Below are 12,751 nucleotides of genomic sequence, written 5' to 3' on the forward strand. Positions count from 1 at the left end.
AAAGGAACTTCAAATGAGAAGACAATGAAATGGCATGGCAAAATATTTGAGATGCAGCTAAAAATCCTCAGGAAAATGTCTGAAAAAAATTGAAAATAAAAATTTTAAAGTTGAAAATAGATTATATGCTCTGAGACAAATATAAAAATCTTGAAAATTTGGGGATTAAATTGGGGAACAAAAGCCATTTTTAAAGTCAAAATTTTAAATGTAAATCTGCAATAGAAAAAATAAAAATTCTCTAAGGATTTGGTGTCGTAGATAAAAGATTCCTTCCACATCATGACTTTTCCCATCCCAGTTTCAATGTATAAGTCAGAAAAAGAATTTAATGGGAATTTTTCCAGTATTTTGTGGAAACTGCAGACAACATGTGAAGGCCAGCAGATGACACAAAAAGCTTAGAAACTCAGAAGCAAATTGGATCATAATTTTATCTTTTGACGCCTATATATATACAAATTTCTCTGTGACAAGGTGAAAGCCAGCAAACACACACAGATTAGAAATTTGAGTTCTTAACATTGATCTGCATGTAATAATCTGTGATCACTACTTAAACCAAATTTAAAATAAGATACTGTAAATACCTCATAAACACAGCCATTCTCCAACAGATAATTGTAAAGCACCATATTCACAACTACAGTGCTCCAAATCAGTAAGAGAAATGCACATCTAAACAACCCTAAAGTTTCGCCTCACCCTCCAAGTTGCCAAGGATGACAAAAAATGGCAAGTCATTTGTTAGGAGGGTTATGAGACTGGTATGTTGATACGTGATTGGTGGAGTTGGAAAGCAAGTTGGAATTACACAAAGTGACAAAAATGCCCACACTGAAACATTGCTGGGCTTATCTTCTGGGGAAGATGTCGATTTTTTTTCAAAGCCCCCCATAGTATTCCTAGCAGCACAACTGTGGAAATGAATGAACAAATTCTGGTATGTGAATGAAAGGAATATTGCCCGGTTCTAAGAAATGGTGTGTGATGAATGCAGAGAAGTAGGGAAAGATCTATTTGAACTGATGCCGAGTCAAGTTAACAGCCTTATATAAGAACCACGATGGTGAAATGGAAAGAACTGCACAGCCCCAAAATCAAGAGAAAGTAACAAAGTTCAAACAGGACTTGAGATATAGGGACGCCCCAGCTCATCCCTTCATGGAGATGGGAGGATCACAATTGTTGCACATTGCACGTTTTCAGATTTATTTTTCTTAACTCTTACTTTCTATCAGTTATCAATTCTAAGAAGAGCAGCAAGAGATAAGCATTCAGAGATGAGTGATTTGTCTACGGTCATAGCTAGGAAGTGTCTGAGGTCAAATTTGAAACCAGGTCCTTTCAGCTCCAGAGTTGATAACTGCTGTGCTCCCAAGCTGCCCTACACCTTTTCATTGTGTATATCAGTTGCACTGATTATTTTACCCCTCTTTTTTTTTTTAAGACCCTTACCTTCCATTTTGGAGTCAATACTGTGTATTGGCTCCAAGGCAGAAGAGTGGTAAGGGTAGGCAATGGGGTCAAGTGACTTGCCCAGGGTCACACAGCTGGGAAGTGTCTGAGGCCAGATTTGAACCTAGAACCTCCCATCTCTAGGGCTGGCTCTCAATCCACTGAGCTACCCAGCTGCCCCCTATTTTCCCCTCTTTAAAAATATACTGACATGAGATGACTCTAGAAGGTGGAGAGGAAGGAATATTGGGGCTAGCTATAATGTAAGCAGACATCAATAAAAATAAATAATGATGTGCCAACAAGAGCATTGAAAGAAATTGATGAATATTTGTAAAATGACAAAATAATGTAAAAAGATCTTAACCCAATATCAGAAAAAATCAGAAGTCCATAAATTGTCAGAGAAAAATCATTGCATCAAATGGATTTTTCATTTAATTCTATCATATAAAGAACAATTAATACACTACAAATATTCTCAAGACAAAAAGTTCACCAACACTTTTAATTAAACAAAGGTGGTCCTTACTCAGGAGAGATACAAAACAAAAGAGAACCAAAGACCAATAGTAATGAATAGTGATGTAAAGTTGAGAAGAATGACAAGTGAATGGCAGCTGTTATTGTAGCAGATAGAGCAAACTGAGTTTAGAGTAAGAAAGACAAATTCAAATCCTCCCTCAGACACTAGTTATGACCCTAGGTAAGTCACTGTTTGCCTCGGTTTCCTCACTGTAAAAGGGGGCTCATAATAGTTCCTACCCATTATAAGGATCAAATGAAATATTTATAGAAACTTTTTGCACATAGTAGGTATTCTACAAGTGTTTATTCCTCGTAAATCAACAAATACATCCAAAAAGTAATTTGCTGTAATCAAATGGATTTGTACAGGGTGTGCAAGGATTGTTCACTATTAATGCTTAGCACGTTACATGGCAGACAGTAGACATTTAATACTTATTGACTGACTACTAATAAAACAACTAACACAATTAAACATAGCCACAAAAATTACAAAAAATTACATGATTACTCCAATATGTGCAGAAAAGGTTTTTGACAAAATTCAATATTCTTAAAAACTAAAAAAAAAAAAAATATGAAAGTGCCATTTTTTCATAGAATTAAAAAAAAAAAACCATTACAAACCAAGCCATAGCTTTGCACTGGAGAAATAGAAACTGACACATACAAAAAAAAAAAAAGATAAAATAGGGATCTCCCCTGTTTCATTATTTACTGCGTAGCCACAGTAGGACAGAAGAATCATTCAAAGATATAAATGGAGAAAGAGAAGACAATCATCTCTATTTGCAGATAATAGGTTTATGTGCTTTGAAAACTAGAGAAATAGCACAGAAACTAAGATGAGAAATATTTGCCGCAAGGTTACAGGATACAAAATCAACCCACAAGAATTAATCGTGTTTCTCTGCAATACTAACAAAAACAAGGAGGGAAATGATAAGCCATTTTCCAAATAGCCGTCCAAGTGATTTTCCTAAATCACAGGTCCGTCCCACTGCTTATCTACATACATTGCAGGGCTACCTATTATTTCTAGAATCAAGTACAAACTCCATATTTACGGTCTTTCATAATTTGGCTCCATCCCTTCTTTCAAGTCTTCCTGTACATTTCTCCCCTTCACACGTGTGTCTGCTGTCCAGCCAAACTAGCCTTTCTGTTCCATACACATTCTGCTCCACCTCCTATGCCTATGACTTTTCCCTCTTGGTTGCCATTCATGACTGGAGCCCATTTCCTGACATCTCAGAATCCATAATTTCCTTCAGTACTCATCTGGAGTGTTATCTTCTGCAAGAGGCTTTCCCTGGTCTCTTCAGTTCCCAGTGCCTCTCTCTACCCTCTGCCAAATCCCCTTGTATTTATTTTCTATAGATAATATGTATATATAGAAACATATATGCACACATATACACTTATATGTACATGTCTCCTTCTTGGGGAAGAGGACTGTTTCATTTTTGATTCTATCTGCTCCATACCTAGTACTTACTTCTAAGACAGAAGATCAGCAAGGTCTAGGTCAGCATTGGCAAAGATTTTCAAGTTTGCGTGCCCAAACTGCCACTTAAAGCTGCCTGTGAGCCCTCTGCATTGCTCCAGAGAGCAGAGGGAGCTTGCTTTGGGCAGCTGGACAGAGGGGCAGGGCATGCAAAAAATGTCCTCGGGCACTGGGAAGAGGGAAAGATTTCACCATCACTGGTCCAGGTCACCAGAGTTAAGTGATTGCCCAGGATCACACAGCTAGGAAGTGTCTGAGACCACATTTAAAACCAGGACTTCCTGTCTCTCTATCCACTCTCACCTAGCTGCCCTTATAGTTAGTATTAATGGATTCTTGTTGCTTGATAACAGCTTTTCTATTCAATAAAACCACAAAATGCATAAGATACCTGAGTTAACACTAACACACATACACAGGACATATAAATACCACCTTAAAATCTGACAGAAATCGGTTTTTTAAATGGAAAGAGATTAGGTGTTCATGGTTTTGCCATACCCACAAGATAAATGGCAACGCTAATCTGAGTTCATTTCCAATTTTAGTGTTATGCCAATCAAATTAATTAATTTTTTTCTAACTAGATGATAAAACAAAACAAAAAAAAACCATTTAGAAGAACAAAAGGTCCAGACTCTCAAGGGAAATAATGAGGGAAAGTATGAATAAGGGATATATTTGAATTACATGACAAAACTATTTGGTATTGATGAGAACAAAAGTAGATCAGCAGAATAAACTCAAATAAGTAAGAAGCAGAATGAATGAAAATAATACATTGTTTAATACGCCGAAGAACACCAATTACTGGAGGCTGGATATCCCTTTTGGATAACTTCTGGGAATATGGGAAATGAAGTTTGACAGAAATTAGGATTTAAACCACAATAAGTTCCAAATGAATATGTGACCTAGAGAAAAAATCACACCAGGAAAAAGAAGAAATAAGAACAGAGACCTATCCCAACTATTGCTAGGAGGAGAATTCTTTTATTTTTATTTCATAAGCCTTTACCTTCTGTCTTAGAATTGGTATTAAGTATCAGTTCCAGGCAGAAAAGCAGTAGAGGCTAGGCAATTGGGTGTAAGTGACTTGCCCAGGATCATACAGCGAGGAAGTGTCTGAGGCCAGATTTGAACTAGTTCCTAATGTCTCTAGGCCTGGCACTCTATCCACTGAGCCATCTTATCTGCCTCTAGGGGGAGAATTCTTAACTAAGCAAAGAGTAGATGAGATTATAAAAGAATAGACAATTTCAATCATGTAAAATTTAAATGTTATTACATAAATCAAATGAAGATAATTAAAACAGAAATGATAGTGGTCCAAAAAGTTTGCATCAAACACCTCTCATAAAGTCTATATCAAAATTACACAGCTGGGTAGCTCAGTGCATTGAGAACCAGGCCTAGAGATGGGAGGTCCTGGGTTCAAATCTAGCCTCAGCCACTTCCTAGCTGTGTGACCCTGGGCAAGTCACTTGACCCCCATTGGCTAGCCCTTACCACTCTTCTGCCTTGGAGCCAAAACACAGTATTGACTCAAAGACAGAAGATAAGGGTTAAAAAAAAAACTACACAGAGAATTGACACAAATATGTAATAACAGCAATTCTCTAATAATTTGGTTGAAGGATATAAATGGTTTTCAAAAGATTTACATACTACAAATGATCATATGAAATCATGCTCCAAATCATTAATAAGAAAGATGCAATTTATAACTTTATTTTTCAACTAGTAAGTATTCCGTTTCTCTCTTCCCCAATGAAAAACCAAATCCTTATAACAAATGTGCATCTCTAAGGAAAGTAAATTCCCTTTTTGTCCTTGTCCCCAAGAGCATATCTCATACCACATCTTTATGAGGGGGCTGGCATATAGATCATCTGTCCTCCGGAATCATGGAAATCACTGCTGATCAGAGTCCTTCAGGCTTTCAAAGATATTTTCTTTATTAGATTGTTACCTAAACTATTCTTCTGCTTCTGCTCATTTTACGAATCTTCTCAGGTTTCTCTGAATTCTGTTTTTTTGGCCATTTCTTAAGGCACAATAGTATTCTATTACATTCATATCCTATAATATGTCCAGACATTCATCAGTAGTCAAGTATCCCCCTTCCCCACCCAGTTTCCAAACATTCATCACTTTGGAAAGAGCTGCTCTAAATACTTCGGTACCCAGAAGCCTTCTTCCTTTTCATTTCTCTCTTTGGGCCATCACTGGGTCATATAGGATGCTCAGTTTAGTAACTTTATGGTCACAATTCCAAAATACTTTCAAGAATGGCTGGACCAATTCATAGCTTCACCAAAAGTGCATTCACGTATCTGTTTCCCCGTAGCCCCTCCAACGTTTGTCATTTTCCCCTTTTTGTCAACTTTGCGGACCTGACGGCTTGAATTCACTTCTGCCCAGGTGGAGAAATCCAGGATCCTTGCATTATACCTTCTTGCCCTGCGAAACATTATTCTGTTGTCCTTATAGTCATTCTTGATTGAGAAAATAAAAAGAGAAGCTAGGTATCTTCATTTCGTTTCTGCTGTGCATTATCATTATCCTGTTCATCCCCAAGGCTTTCCTTTCTCTCACCTCATTTCCTGGGTTTTTGTCTTCCTCATACTATTCTCATAGGACCTTGCTCCTTTTCTATTCATCTTTGCTTTTTACCACTTCTGGTTCTGAAGTCAATCTCTTCAGAGATCTCCTTTTCATTCTTGTATTTGTGATTTTTTTCCCTTAGAATTTAGTCTTTCATAGCTTCTCTGTCTCTCTTAAATGAACTTGCCTTTTTAGTCTCAGGTAATGGAGAGGTATCTTTTCATTGATCTTTTGGATTCATATCATTCTCTTTTATGTCTGTGATGAATAGGAAGTGTTTTGTTTTGGACCATGTTAAGATGACATGGTAGTCTCCAACTAGCTGGTCGATTGCTTCTACTTCCCCAGCTGCCTCCAGAAGAGTTTGACTAGTCATATCCTCTACTTCTCTAAAAGTGCAATTAAGTAAGGCAAGTCAGGAACTTTTTTTTGGTTTTAGTAGGAAGAGATCTCCAGGAACGTTCCAGACAGTGATGTTAAGTGATAGCAACTATATCCTGCCTCTGCCAATTTTGTCATTTGTAAGTTGTTATAGTTGCTCTTTGATTATTCTCTCCCTGTCATCTGTGCCCTCAATTGTTGACCGATTACATATATATATATATATATTCATATTCTTAGTTTGATCATTAGTATAATGTTTTTATGTATGTTGATCTTATTTGAGCCTCATGACAGCCTATCAAGAGTTGCTATTAGTATCTAGTATTCCTATTTTACAAAGGAAGAAATGAAGGCAAATAAGTTTGGTGACATGCTTATGGTTACATACTGGCACTGCTGGACGTGAACCTAGGACTTCTGACCTCACCCTGCTTTCTACTGATTGATCTCTTTTTGGCAAATTAGATGTGAATTCTTGGAAGTTGAGCACTAAGAAGATTTTCTAATACAACCGCATTATTTTATGGATGACGAAGCATTACCACTGGGACTAGAAACTAGATAAATGCCTAGAAAGAAATTTGTATAATTCCTTCCTGTTCAGTAGGAAAAACAGATGAAGCCATATAGATTCTAGTCTTTGCTTTGCTTTTTAGAGATTGAATTTGAAAAGAATGAATTCTTAAGTAATTCTGTCTGTATAAATGTCACATACACAGTATTTATTTGGCATATATCGTTGGGCAGCATCCTGGGTGACTGAGCAGCCCTCTCTAGGACAGCACTGCTCACCCTAATCAAGGGAGGGGACTAGAAAAGGTGTCCCAAACATTGCCTGCCCTACAAACACCCGGTCAGCACACCGCGGCTGGCGGGTCATCCCTTTAAGTGGTCGAAATCAAAGAAAAAATACAAAGAAACTCCTACTAGGAGCATGGAACATCAGGACATTACTTGATAGAGAGAAGACCCCAAGACCTGAGAGAAGAACAGCTCTAATCGGTAAAGAACTGGCGCGATATAACATTGACATCGCAGCCTTAAGCGAAACACGCTTACCAGAAGAGGGATCACTCAGCGAACCCACCACTGGATACACCTTCTTCTGGAAATGTGGAGCCTCAAATGAAGACAGACTCCACGGTGTTGGCCTGCCATCAAGACCAGTTTGCTCAAACAGCTGCCAGACTTGCCTGTGGGCATCAGCGAGAGGCTCATGAAGATCCGTTTGCCTCTCAGCAAAGACCGGTATGCCACAATCATCAGCACATATGCCCCTACACTGACCAGCACAGAGGAGACCATCGAGCAGTTCTACTCTGACCTGAGTGCCGTCCTGCACTCAGTGCCCACAAATGACAAGCTGATACTACTGGGAGACTTCAACACCCACGTTGGCCAGGACCATGAAAGATGGAAAGGAGTGCTTGGCAAGCACGGCGTGGGCAAAATAAACAACAGCTGCCTACTGCTACTCAGCAACTGCTCAGAGTTCGAACTCACCATCATGAACACTGTGTTCAGAATGGCAAATAAGCATAAAACAACATGGATGCACCCACGATCAAAACAGTGGCATCTCAGTGACTACATCATTGTACGCCGGCGAGACATCCAGGATGTAAAGATCACCAGAGCCATGAGAGGAGCTGAATGCTGGACAGACCACCGATTGGTTAGAGCGACTCTTCAAATGCGCATTGGGCCTCGCCATCCAAAACGCACCCAGACAGTTCGCGCATTTTACAATGTGAGTCATCTTAGAGATCCATCTTATTTGCAAACATTCCAGTCCTGCCTGGAAGACAAGCTGTCTGCCAAGGGAGAAATGGAACCAGTTCAGAGACGCAGTGAAGGAAACATCAAAGGCAGTCCTAGGCCCCAAACAACACAACCACCAGGACTGGTTCTACGAGAACAACACTGCTATTGAAGAACTATTGAGCAAGAAGAACAAAGCCTTTATGGAGTGGCAAAATAGCCCAAACTCTGCTCCTAAAAAGGACAGATTCAAGTCTCTCCAAGCCATGGTGCAGTGTGAGATCAGGAAAATGCAATACCAATGGTGGGAAAAAAAGGCAGAAGAAATCCAGCGCTTTGCTGATACGAAAAACTACAAATAATTTTTCAGTGCCCTCAAGACTGTCTATGGGCCATTAAAACCCACCACCACTCCCTTGCTATCCTCTGACAGTGACACTCTCATAAAAGATAAAAAAGGCATCAGCAACAGGTGGAAAGAACACTTCAGTCAGCTTCTCAACTGACCCTCTTCAGTCGACCAAAGTGCCCTTGACCAGATCCCCCAAAACCGCACCATTGAACAACTTGACGTCCCTCCTTCAATAGAGGAAGTCCAAAAAGCCATCAAACAAATGAGTACAGGCAAGGCAAGATTTGAATATGATATGGTGAAATCATGGACCTTAAAGCATTATTACATGTAGAATTTACAGAAATTACATGTAGAATTTACAGAAGAGTGGTAAGGGCTAGGCAATGGGGGTGAAGTGACTTGCCAGGGGTCACACAGCCGGGAAGTGTCTGAGGACAGATTTGAACCCAGGACCTCCTGTCTCTAGGCCTGCCTCTCAATTCACTGACTACCCAGCTGCCCCCACATATAGAATATTCTTGATACAGCATCTATAAAATAGGCCTGCCCCTTAAAGCCAATTAATTCCACTGTACTTTTATGGGCAAACTGAAAAAAATGGTGAATGTTTGTTTGTTTTTTTCATTTAGACCATTTATCATTGGATAGTTTAGTTGTCCCGGTCACATACAAAATGCTGAATACGCATGGCGGGAAAATATCCTTTCATTGTGTTGATAGAGCTTTTGCAATGCTTATCTTATGGTTGGTTGGTTTTTTAAGATGTATCTTTGCACTACCTGTCCACAAGGAGGCAGGATGGTGCAGTGGAAAGGCACTGGATTTGCAGTCAGAGGACCTGGACTTATTATTACTTGTGTAACCTTGCTTGAGTCATTTAACCTTTAAGCTTCAGTTTCCTCATATGTCCAATCAGGGTTTGGCTTCAGCCTCTTTAAGGGCCATTCCTCTTCAAAATCTGTGATCTCTGGAGTCTCCCATTACACCACCCTGTTTATCAATGACTGTCTGTAAGGCTTGAGTCAGACACACACACAGAAGCACTAGCCCAGACAAAAGAAAATTTTAGCTAGCTCAGAACAAGTTTTGGAAATCATCCCTCATAACAAAGAATGATAGTTAAGCCGTTACAGTGACCACAGCATGGCAATACATGTAACATTCTACAGGAAAAACATTACCTCTAACAGGTTCTATTTTTTAACAAAATGTTGTTTTTGTGTTTTTGAAAACAGGTGACTTAAAGCCACCGAGAGGAAAAATAATGCCCACAGTTGAAGATGCTCTTCCTGCTCCTTTGGGGAAAATGTGTAAGCAGTTTGATTGTGCAGTCTAGAGGGCACTACGTCAGTGTGCGGGAAGGGAAGTCATTTTATCGGTCATCGTCACGTTTCTATCCATTCACGTGGAGGTGAAACAAAATGAATTTTAGGCGTGCGTTGTATGTAATTACAATGAAGAGAATGTGTCTGGGATACGCTCTCCCAGTTCTTTGAAAAGCACTTTTTTCCCCATTTACATCAATAGAATGGCCAGTGAAAAGTTGGAAGAATGTTTTGGCATTGATATCTACTGTGATTTTCTATCGGGACTGCTTTGAAATCTGCCCTTCGGTGCACTGAGAAATCATCTGCTTGAAAAACAGCTTCTTCCACTTCAGTTCCATCCACAAACAGTTGAACATTCTCTAAAAAGAGCAAAAGTCTCGTTTATCCTCGTAGTTGTACGATAGGAATTCTAAGAAATTCAGATGGAAAATCGACCCAAACTTCCATAATTGTTCATCTCCAAAAGAATTTCCATAAAGATGTCCAGTGACATCTGACTAGAGAAGTAGAGTAATCATGGAGATCCACATATTCATATTTATTTGCAATGACACGATATCCTTACTCTGGCACGTTTCTAGAAAGCCACCCAGTCACAGTCTTACACTTTGAATGTCTTTGCAGTCAAACTGTCCGTGCGCTTTGAAACATAATTCTGTCCATAATTCTGAGTTGGTAGTCGTTTGAACTTTCTGTGCAACATTCTTAGGAGAAGCAATACTTTGTCATTTGATCGTATTTCCAATGCATTTGAGTCTTTCTGTTGGAACGGTTACTTTTATTATTGTAGCTCATGAATTTTCTCTTTGGAATCACAGGTGAAGATCGATTGCCTAGTGAGGCCCCAGGACACTGTGGCCTTCTCTCAATTGGTTTGTGTGCTCCCAGGGACTTCCAAAAGTAGACACCTATGGCATAGCCTCCTCAGCTGACAGTTCACCACCTTCCAGTCCTCTGAAGGAAAACTGAGGAGCTGAAAACTAGTAGCTTTGAAGCCATTTCTTTTTTGCCATCCATCCGGGCTACTAAAAGATTCATCTGTTCACAGTTGTGAATCATTAAGCATCTCAATTAGACTAAAGTCTACTGAAACGAGTTCGAATCCTTCAGTCGAATCTTTCTCTATTAAGGGGAATCTATCTTGGCCCCTGTACAAAAAGAATTGAACTCCTGCAGTCACAGAGGGCTCTTGCGAGAAGCCAATCCTCTAAAATCTTCCAGTGTTAAAGTACCAGGATGCAGACGGCTACTCCTGTGCTAGTGAATGGGGAAAATGATGGTCATGCCCTCCTGACAACTCCCATTTCTTTTCGAAACAATCAGGAGGGGGGGAGTGAGAGCCAATGGGGTCCTCTGGCAAAGGGCTTAGCTCATTCCGATGTCTTGGCTTTAAAAAAAGAACTTGTCCACTTGCATATTGATCTTGCCAAGTATTCTTTATCGGTTGTTGAAGACTTTAGGGAAATATTTGGAAAGTGCTCATGGTCAGCCTTTTTCCGAAGTGGCATTCTTGTCATTCAGGCCACATTCTGCAGATTCATATATTCCCTAGGCAGGCTCAGGATTGGAGCTAGGTATTAATCAGGTAAAGAAGTGATAACTGAACCCATGGGAGTGGATGAGTTCACTGAGCTAGCATAGAGGGAGAACACAAAAGCGCCCCGGTTGGAGCCCTGGGTGACACTGTTAGTGAAAGAAAATAAAGCGAAGAAGACTCAGGAGTGTTCACAGATAGGAAGAGAAACAGGGTAGAGGAGCGACTCAAAAACCTAGAGAAAAGAACGAATCTAAGAAGAGATGGCAATCAGCAATGTCAAAAGCTTCAGGGAAGTCAAAAAGAATGAGTATTAAGAAAGAGTATTAGATCTCGTAATTAAGAAAACCTTAGTGGGAAACTGAGTAGCTCAGTGTATTGAGCCAATTTATTTTTATTATTTATTCCAGAGAGTTTTGATTGCACAAATAATCCTAACAGGAACCCAAATGAAAGAACCCAAAAGGTGCTCTACTAATTTAATTGCAATGTACAGTTACCAAGCAAGTTTAATTGTTCATATTGATGCTTAATATTAAGTTCTAATAAAAACAATTTTTTCAAAAAGAAACACATTTTTTTCAATAGTGTAAAACACTTCCTCATTAAGGCTCTTTTCCAGCATATTGTTTCCCATGTAGATATCAAAAACAAATGAGATCCTCTGAAAGTTGTTACAACAGAGATGATTTTCTTTGATGATCCTCTGATGATTTATATCATCCGGTACAGACAGCTGAGAGAGGTGGGTTCACCAAAGATGTGTAGCACAATCAGAGGATAGCTAGCTTAGAACCCCAACTGAGGAGGAATTGCCAATACTTGGCGACACCCTCCCTGTAATTCTATTCGCTGCTATTTTGCTGATTGCAGCAAGCCCAGGAACACTGAAGAATCTCCTCTGTGAATAACATAATTGATCAAGGATTTAACCTTACTATCTATACTGTAAAATAATAAGAATAAAAGAAAAAGGCGACAAAGAAGAAGGCGACGTAGCCCTGCGAAAGTGCTTACAATATGATGTCAAGACCTGGACTGAGATTCCAGTTCTACCATTTACTGCTGGTGTCACTTTGGACCCCAGTTACTTCATTTATAAAATGAAGGGGTTGGATCAGATGATCTCTAAGCTCCTCCAGCTCTCATACTATGACACTAGGCAGAATACTGATTGTTGAGACAGTATTGGGCAGACAATGTGGAAAGATGGCACTCCAGTACATAGATCTGGAAGATAGTATAAACCAGCAAGGAAGTGGACTCAGAACTAAAGAGGGACACTGTAC

At 39.5% G+C, this 12,751-nt stretch overlaps 1 protein-coding gene across 1 annotated transcript in view; it reads left to right on the forward strand.

The window, feature by feature from the left end:
* The window catches only part of JMY (junction mediating and regulatory protein, p53 cofactor), a 120,371-nt gene extending 108,865 nt beyond the window's left edge, over window positions 1–11,506 (forward strand). Inside the window, exon 11 of the mRNA XM_056824804.1 lies at window positions 9,836–11,506. The gene's annotated coding sequence lies outside the window, so the exon portion shown is untranslated. The remainder of the gene's footprint in view (window positions 1–9,835) is intronic.
* Window positions 11,507–12,751: the final 1,245 nt, after the last annotated feature.

Source organism: Monodelphis domestica, chromosome 3 (genome assembly GCF_027887165.1).
Source record: "Monodelphis domestica isolate mMonDom1 chromosome 3, mMonDom1.pri, whole genome shotgun sequence".
Taxonomy (NCBI): domain Eukaryota; kingdom Metazoa; phylum Chordata; class Mammalia; order Didelphimorphia; family Didelphidae; genus Monodelphis; species Monodelphis domestica.